Here is a 9,310-nt window from a genome sequence, read left to right as displayed (position 1 = left end):
GTCAACGCTTTCGAGTGCCTGCAGGGAGACTCTCTTTCACGCGCTACAGAACACAACAGAAAAATAAGCGTTCGGAACAAAATGGCCAGATTTCATCACCCTAAGCAAACCGCACATGAAGGCACACTATAGATATGTGCTTCATATTTGCCACGGCCGAAGCGGCGTGGTGACCAGTTTAAAGCCTTGCAAACCGCATTCAAAACTCAAATGGTAAAAAAAAAAAAAAAAGACCCCGTGATCGAATGGGTCTGTATGAATTCAAGTCACTAAATATTGGGAAAGTAGCGCCATTGCCTTCCCTGCCTGCTAGCCGGACATAGATGCTAACATAATGACAATTAAAACCTCGCAAGGCGGTTGGCTTAAAGGAGCTATGCAACTATTTTTTTACTTTGCGCAAATACCGCTTAAAACGGATCCCTAACGTTAATGACCTATGAAACATGCGTTCGTTTTTCACCCCACGCAATAAAAGTCCCAGAAAAAAATTTAAGAAAAACGAGCAGCGTTCACCCCCTCAACTCGCAGCCAGAACAAGCGGCCACGTGATCTGGAGCCGATTATATGCCGCCAGTGTTGATCATAGCCACGAGCTGGGGTTGGTAAAGCACAGGACACGATGGCTCGGCTGTTGTCGTCGTTGCAGCGATTGGACACGGGTCTCGAGCTAGCAATCGTCACGAGCCCAAGTCGAGTGCCCACGCAATGCTCGGGTCCAATCTATGAACCGCATTCAAATATCGTCACTTGGGTGTACGGCGATCCCCGAGTTACGTCATCAAATTGTCACGAGCCCAAGTCGAGTGCCCACGCAATGCTCGGGTCCAATCTATGAACCGCATTCAAATATCGTCACTTGGGTGTACGGCGATCCCCGAGTTACGTCATCAAATTTTGCAAAGGAGAGATCGAATGAAAATGATCGCTTTTGTCCTTGAAATTACACCGCGACAAAGGAGTTTCTTGGCCAGTGGCGTTGCGTGTGAGTATCCTTGAGTCCCAGGCGTGCCAGTAAGCTCGTGTTGGGAGAAAAACATTCCAATTGAAAATCGTTGCACAGCTCCTTTAACGATGTCCGTTGTCATGGCAATCGCCATTTCCGCCCCTTCTTATCTTCATATCTTCGAAGCTTCGTAAAAATGAAGCTTGCTAAAAGATATATTGTCACGAATGACAATTGATGAGGCGATGATAACTAAAGAAACTAAACGTTTAATGGGCGAACTTGCGCTCAAAACAAAAAGGGAAAAGAAAAAAGCAGCAGAGCGTCGCGGGCGTCGATGTCGGCGAAACCGCAGAATCGAACGCTGGCTACAGATGGCCACGCGGTATCCAGCCTTGGTATCCCTTGGGCGCCGCCGCCCAGTGTTTGCCCTGCCCAGCGGCAACTGTTCGAGGGGGGGGGCAAAACACATACCTTGCCCGACCCCCCCCCCCCCCCTCCTCACACACACGCACTCTGAGAACTGGGGGGCCAAGCGCCCCCCAGCGAAAGCTCGCGCTGCAGAACCCAGGTTTGGATGAGTATAATACCGGCGTGCGGTCGTGTATCACTACTGCGTGATGAACGTTTAAAAGACTCAGTCTATCTATGCTGGAAAAAGCGGTGGAGAAACTGCATCGTGGCGTCGCCGGTGGGAGGAGCCTAATCTCCATCGCCAACAAACTACATCGGAAGAGAACTGCACCGTGACGTGTCCGGTGACGTGGACGAACAGTGGCGATTGAGTTGAAACTACATCGTTCTTTTTTTTCCCACAGGGAATTTTGGAGAATCGCCGAGTGGGCTAGTGCACACCACCTCGGAGCACGTGGAGCGAAAGCTCGCGCTGCAGAACCCAGGGACCCTGGGTTCAATCCCCACCCCTGCCCGTTTCGATCTAGATGAGCATCGTACCGGCGTGCGGTCGTGTATCACTACTGTGTGGTGCAAGTTAAAGACCCCAGACTAGCGGTCATACTGCACTGGCTAAATTGCGTATCTACAGTGGGTAATAATGTCGCCATGTTCAGGCAGACTAACCTCCTGCTGTATAAACAAATAACGACAAATTTGACTTTTTGACTTTGTTTGACTGCGTTAGTGGAACTTCTCTCGTGATGCACGAGAAAGAAAAAAAAAAGTTCCTTCGGGGGTTAAAATTTCGTTGAAGTAGGAAGCAAAAAGAAGAACAGAGAATATTTCCCTCAAGTTGGGTTCGTAGTAGAAGAGGAGGAAAAAGAAAATCAGTTGTTAGTCCCACGGTGTGTATGGTCTTTATGTGTATGTTTATTCTAGTTCAGCTGGCCTTACCTGAAGTAGTTGCTTTAAAATAAAGTATATCTCTCTTTCTCTATATCTGAAGTAGGAACCAACTAGCTCAACTTAAGCCTGTTACCGTTGCTTGCTTGGCTTTTCGCTCAGCCAAATCGCTTATATTGGGTGCACTCCAATGAAAACACAATCATGTTGAATCGTGTAAGGGTATTAAGATATTTATCGATCACGCCGCTGAACTTGCATCGCTCGAAGAACTTCCTTTTTGTGAGCGCCTTCTCTGTTTGAGTTCGCTGGAAATACAGCCACTTCGATCCGAGGCAATCGATGATAGCGTTGGTGACATCAACAAGTTTGCGACTCACAGAGCACTGGTGAACACCAGTTTTCATAGCTCCCGACGGTTCCCTGGAAGCCGCCAGCGGTGTAGAAGCATAGAGCTGCGAGGACTTGTTCGACCGTCAGCACACGAGGCCCTTCACGACGCCGCTGGAGCTTTCCGCCAAGCTGGTCGCACAGCCAGCGAGTCACCCCTTTGGTCAGCCGGTATTCGCCCACAAACCTCGCATCGCTCGTCTCGAAAGCATCCCGGTGATCTCTAAAAAAAACTCGATCCGCTGGCAAACCCAACAGTAGAGATGCATATGTTAGGGTCGCCGTCTTTTACGATGCAGAACGATCTCCGGCTTCGTCTCGACCACTCAGTTAACTGCATCGTCAACGTGCATCGTGACGACATTTTGACGTCACAGCCGACTACATCATTTTACGAGCATAGCTCGAACTGCATAGGGAAAAACTACATTTCAACGTCATGTCACGTGACCCGAGAGAATAGCCAATCAGTGCCCGATGCAGTTTTCTAGATCATTTAGTTTGCGTTCCAGCATAGATAGACAGGTTAGCGGTTATACTGCACTGGCTAAATTTCTTATCTACAGCTCGGAGACCAGTCGCCTGTTGAGGCAGACTAAGTCCTAGGCTGTATAAACATACACACACCCCAAATTTTTTTTTTCGTGGCAGATAACTTGCTTTACCCACATCTCGTGCTGATGGCTACAGCCCCTCTATATGTTTGCGTTTGCCCTGCAAGTATAGCGTCAAATGCGCTAGTGCACGAGGCCCCTGTCTCGATCGAACCTTGAAAGCAAATGGCGGCGCAGCACTGAAATGAGCGGCCTTTGGAAGCGAATGGCGGCGGAGCACCCCTCGTGGCACGTGTTGCGCGTTTCCCCAACAATGGTTGGTGGGCCTTGAAAGCGTTAATTTTATCGAGGGACTTTACTGAGAGACTTCGATTACTAGAATTTCTATATACGGGTTCATCCTCGGTGCGTGGTCGTAGCGTCGGCTTTCCTGTACGGCTCTGGATTCTTTGCTCGTTACGTGACTGACTTCGGCGAATAGCGGCGCCGCGCGCACCACCGCGCATGAGAAACAGGAAAGGAGGAGAAGGAGACAAAAGCAGGATAACATACGCCGGGGCGCGTGCAATGTCTGCGAAACGACCGTATCGATGACTTTCCTGCACGGGCGCTGGATTCTTTGCTCCTCACGTGATCGATCTCACCGAATGGCGGTGCGGCAGCACGTGAAAAACAGACACGAAAACTCTGCATAGACGCTTTAAACACGAGCCAGATTGGGTCGCCATTGCCGACCTTCCATTGTCTTATCGAGATGCCGAGCCACTGAAGGAAGCGTTGACGAGCCTCCACAAAGGCCTATGCTGGGAGAGAAGGACACAGCGGCAATGAGCTATGCTGTGGCAAGGGTGAAGTGAAGCGAACGGAATAAAGGCCCGTTCATACTCTTGCGACCGAGTACGACTGAGAGCGACTCCTTAGGACCGGATGCGAGGCAGCGGAGCTGGTCCTAAGAGATCGCAAGAGGCTTAAAAACCGGTCTGGTCTCTCTCGGTCGTACTCGGTTGCAAGAGTGTGAACGGGCCTTAAGAGGAAAGAGAAACTGAAGGTCGCTTATAACGGCGCCCATGCACAGCTACCTAGAAGAGTCTATACAGGAACTCTACTGATGACGATATGCGAGCGCCCCCGGCCGGGAGAAACAGGCCTATAACATAGTCGATGTATCTTCGAGCGGTGTTGGTTGAACCCTCCCATATGCCTCAACATCCCCCCACGCGTCATACCGCCGTCCCGCTCTTCCAACGTGAACGGGAAAGTGCAACCCTATTGAAATGATAAAATTGTATATGATTGGTTCAATAAACATGACACAACTTAGATGAATTACATAAGGCGTATACAAGTTCCGATGTCTCATATGCTCATAACACATTTATGTAATTACTTTCACTCGGGAATTCTCGTGTTTCTGCCATCCATTGTGCAGAAGACTCCCAATAGGCCTTCCGATTTGCATCAGCCCCGCAAGATAGTGCCAGGTGCCCCCGCACAGTCCAGAGCACACTCAGCCGCAGAAACGCTTGGCGACGAAAGATAACGGTCAGTGACGCAGATTGCCCGTATCGGAAGGCGGATATGCGACTGCATGACTGCGCCGTAGACTGCCTACGGGCGCCAATCTCGTTAACGCGCTGTATAAGCCATGGCAGACCATTGGCGAACATACACTGGGTTGGAACATCTTTGGTTGGGTGGAGTAATAGAACGGGAATATTCCAACCGAGACGTCGTACGTTTCGAAACCTGCTTGGTTCCTTCTTCAGGTGGGAGCCTCATGTTGAGAAAAGAGTTTTAACACATTCAACACACTCCAGAAAATTCAGACAGGTCCCTGGGTCTCTGTACCGCCAGGGTCTACGCCGCCTGACAAGGACAATTACAAAAGACCACTTCTGTATAGAAAAGGGTTCTTGGCAGACGAAAACGAGAGCGGCTCCTTCTGCTACTGCCCCGTGCTGCTTCTGCGTGCGATTCGGTCAGCCCTTGAAGAAGAAACCAAGCAGGTGTTCGAAACGTTGGGACACTTTCCCGAGGTTTTGGATTCAGTAAAATCACTGGGTCCTGGGAAAGTAGCGCCATGGCATTCCCGGCCTGCTAGCCGTGCATAAACAGACACTAGCAAACACAGAAGACTAAACCTCGCAAAGTGACTGGCTGATCGGTTTCAGTTGCCATGACCAATCGCCGTTTTGGTCCATACAAATCCTGGAAGCTTCGAAAGGGTCGTTCTGAAACAGTCGCGCCATGACAGCTATGGAGCATCATCGTACTGAAAGCGTTCTTCGCTAACATAAGCGTCTTTGGCACCTGTGCATGCCATAAACTTATCACTCCTAGTTATCTCTACAAATCTCTTTCAGGAATATTGTTGTCGTGTATTTCGAGAGGAAAATTATGTTTTCAACGCTGCCAGACACAAACGTCGCATGTGGTCGCGGTGCGAACATGTGCGCTTGTTTCGCCAGCGAGTGTGGATAAGAAAATCTCGGTGTTCGAGAAACGTCTCCATAAAGCTACCCATCACCGGCGAATTTGAATCGGCTCACTAAGGATGGAGAGATCAAGGAGGAATCGCTCCTTCCGTAAACCAAACAACGACCACACGTGAGCTTGGCACTACTTAGGACCAGTTAGGATGGAGTATTTACATTTTGCTGCCATATATAAATAATTTTAACTCAAATCGTGCAAGAAAAATGTGGGTCCTTAAAAATTCTGGAAAAATATTTTGGTGGAAAATGTGTGACTAGAACAAAGGTGCAAATTAGAAGTACGGAAATTTTGTTTTTGTTCGTGAAGTTTGGTCTTCGAAAGGGGACAAGATAGGTCTCGCGATTTTCGCAGTTTTCACGAGTGACACATTTTGGAGCCTCGCAACGTTTAGATTATAATTTTCACAACAAGAATAGCTTTCTTTTTTTTTTTTTTTTACTGCTTTAACATTTCGTAAAGAAGGGTTTAAGTTCTTTAGAAGTGTATTTTTTTTATTTTATCTTATGAAATAAAATTTCTTGGATCTTGCACCTTTGACAATAATGGCCGAAGTTTGAATCGAGCTGGCTTTCGATGTACAATTATTTAAACAGAAATAACATATCAAATGGAAGCTTGTATCTATGCATATTGAAAATTACAATATTGTTAATTTCAGCATAGCTTATCTAGAGAAACAACACTGTACGCTTGAGAAGAAAAGCTAAAAGTACAAAATTCAACATCATTAAAAAATACGAATATTTATTTTTTCCAATATTCTTATATGAAAAGCTTTTTATGCGTTCTTATATATGCAATAAAATTTCTTCGATATATATGGTTTCGTCACACTAAGGAGTGCGTTTGAAAAGAAATATTTCTACCTCCATTCTAAGATGAAGATATATGGGCCGTTAACAAATCTTTTACGTAATTATTATATATATGATTGGAACGGTGACCATAATAGTATTTTATATGTTGGCTCTTGTACCATTTGGTAAAAGCGAGACATGACTCGTATGAATTATGATAATGAAAAAAAGTTTACTCACATGTCCAGTTTAGTGATATAATATTAAGACTCCCAACTTTTCTTTAAATATTTATTTTCCCCCGCACGTATTTGTGGGGCTGCATTCGCTTGTTTGAAACAAAACTGAGGACGAGGTGACACGGTGGCTGTCCCCTTTGAATCGAGCGGTTTCCGATCGTGAGTAATCTACCTCTCATGGCCTTCATTTATTTTACCTCTTACTATACCGCGTTTCAGCTTCCGTCCGAGCGCGGCCGATGTTATGAGCCGAAGGGCCAATCAAACACCGCAAAAAGCGCCGCGTCATGGCGTGCTCTCTGCGCTTCATAGAACTAGCCGGCAGAGGAGCACGCACAGAGAAACGGCGAGTACCGGCTGGTCCTATCAACTGCAGAAAGCACGCCATGACGTTGTGCCACTTTCGCTGTTTCATTGGCCCTTCGGCTTACAACATCGGCCGCGCTCGGACCGAAGCTGAAACGAAGTATAATCGAGCGCACAGTATGGTGACGCCATCTAGCGGCAACTATTAAAAACTCGCACGGTGCACGGGCTTCTGACTGGGGATAAAGTAAAGAAACTTGAACGCCGGAAAGGCGTTCAAGTTGCTCGTCCTTTCCGATGTTCAAGTTGCTTTCCCGAAACTTTACCAGCACAATTCGTCAAGTTTCTCACTATTTGCGTCAACGCTTTTTGAGAGACAAATGACAGTGATACAAGCGGAATTTCACCTTTCGCAGAAGGTTCTGTAGCAGGCGAGATATTGGTTTAGGGCACGCACCGACGCTTTTCGAGCAGATGCCAACATCTGTTAGCACATCACCCGCCGACGCTTTTGGAGCAGATGCCAACATCTGTTAGCACATCAGTTGAAAATTTAAAAAAAATGATTGCATCTTTAAATGAGTTCATCTATGATAATGATTGACAGTTCCTCTTTTATATGCAGCATATTACTTTATTATTTTTTCTGATAAAGATAGCTAAGGCGCAAAAGGAGCACATAGCCTCCTATTTAGAAATAAGGATCGGGTAGGAGAGGGGTCCATTTACAATGGGTACTAAAAAGGGCTGAAAATTAAAGCCTAGCCCGACCCTTCAGTTGGGATAAAACCTCTCCTCCACCCCATTTTTTTTTTCATTCAGTAGTTTAATTAGCGGGCAAATTTAATTTCTGCAAAATGCCAGCAAGAACCAGCACATCCGCTACCCGTCTATCAATAAAAACACGTCCTCCACGTTTTATGAACCTTTCAAACTCAAGACTAATATCAAAAATTACAAAAAACAACCACCCACAAATATTACGAGGCCTGCAATTGTACTTTAAAGGTGCCACTGCTCTTTAGCGGTGTTGGAGCCAGATTCAAGTCAAAGTTCGCTGCTCTTTCGATCGGCAGCTGCGCGGGAACTATGTATTTACTCAAATATAGACGTTTCTTTTTTTTTTTCTTTTATTTCTTATTATTTCGAATATTTTTTTTAGAAATTAATTTGCGATAAAGACAAAGAAGGTCGATCTGTAATAATACTGAGCAGAAATGTCATGCTCACCGCGCTAACCCTGCCATCGGGTTGGCCACTGCTCCTAGCACTTTGGCGCGAAGCAGTGAAGCCCGACGCACTGTACTCCGCAGCTACGGCACGATGGCATGTGGTAGACGTCGTCGGGAGAACCAGGTCCTGTCCTATCACAGTATACCACCGTCCTACTACTCTGCAAAGTGTTCTCGCAACTCCTAGTTCCTCACATCGCAGACATCGTCTGAAAATTTTAGACGATATCGGCGATCAACTGGCCCGCGCGTCAGCCGGCCAGAGCGATTGACGAACAATCTATACCTCGTTTCACGTGAAATCGACGTCACAATCGACTCTACGAGTCAATGGGACAAATCAAACAGAATGAAAGCGCGACATTACGGCATTTTATCTCCGTGTACGTGTTTTTTTTTTTTTATCGGCTAAACCAATAATGTGCAGTGAATGTTACCCTTGACTTGCGCTTTTAGTATGTGTGTTCGGGGTTCTATGCGTTCGAGCCTTCGACTGTGCTCTGACCTAAGATGAAACAAACTATATGGTGAGTAGAGACGCCGTGAAACAAATATTTGTGCCATTTTTCTTTCCTCCTACTTTTCTGAATATTACAGGCGACCAACATTACAATATTTTTTTATTTACTTTTTTTTTTTTTTTTTGGAAGACCATTTTGGCGCAGGTGTGGCGCAATTCTGAGCAAAAATGGCGCTTTGGCGCAAGACGTAACAGTCTTTTGTTCATGGCGCAATTTTGGTGCAAATGAAAAACCATCGCTGCAAGTGTGCCGAGAAATCCACGCAGCGACTGAGCAGATCAACAAGCATTCGGAACATACCGGCCGTCCTTCGTTTTCCTTTCGAAATTTGTGGGTGGTTTTTGGCAACTATGTTCATTATCTAATCGACATGTGTTTCCGTGATCCCTTTCAAAACGTCTGACCAAAGTTAAAAAAAAAAGAAAAAAAAAAGCTAGATTTGGTTGGGTATATTAGGCAACGGAGACTATCTTCAAATGTGCTCCCGGTTTGTTCACGTCGCCCCAGTACAAGTTTCGTGGTGTGGTGAG

The sequence above is a fragment of the Ixodes scapularis genome, unplaced genomic scaffold (assembly GCF_016920785.2).
Source record: "Ixodes scapularis isolate PalLabHiFi unplaced genomic scaffold, ASM1692078v2 PGA_scaffold1__304_contigs__length_218370807, whole genome shotgun sequence".
Lineage (NCBI taxonomy): Eukaryota > Metazoa > Arthropoda > Arachnida > Ixodida > Ixodidae > Ixodes > Ixodes scapularis.
Note: the sequence above shows the minus strand (reverse complement) of the source record.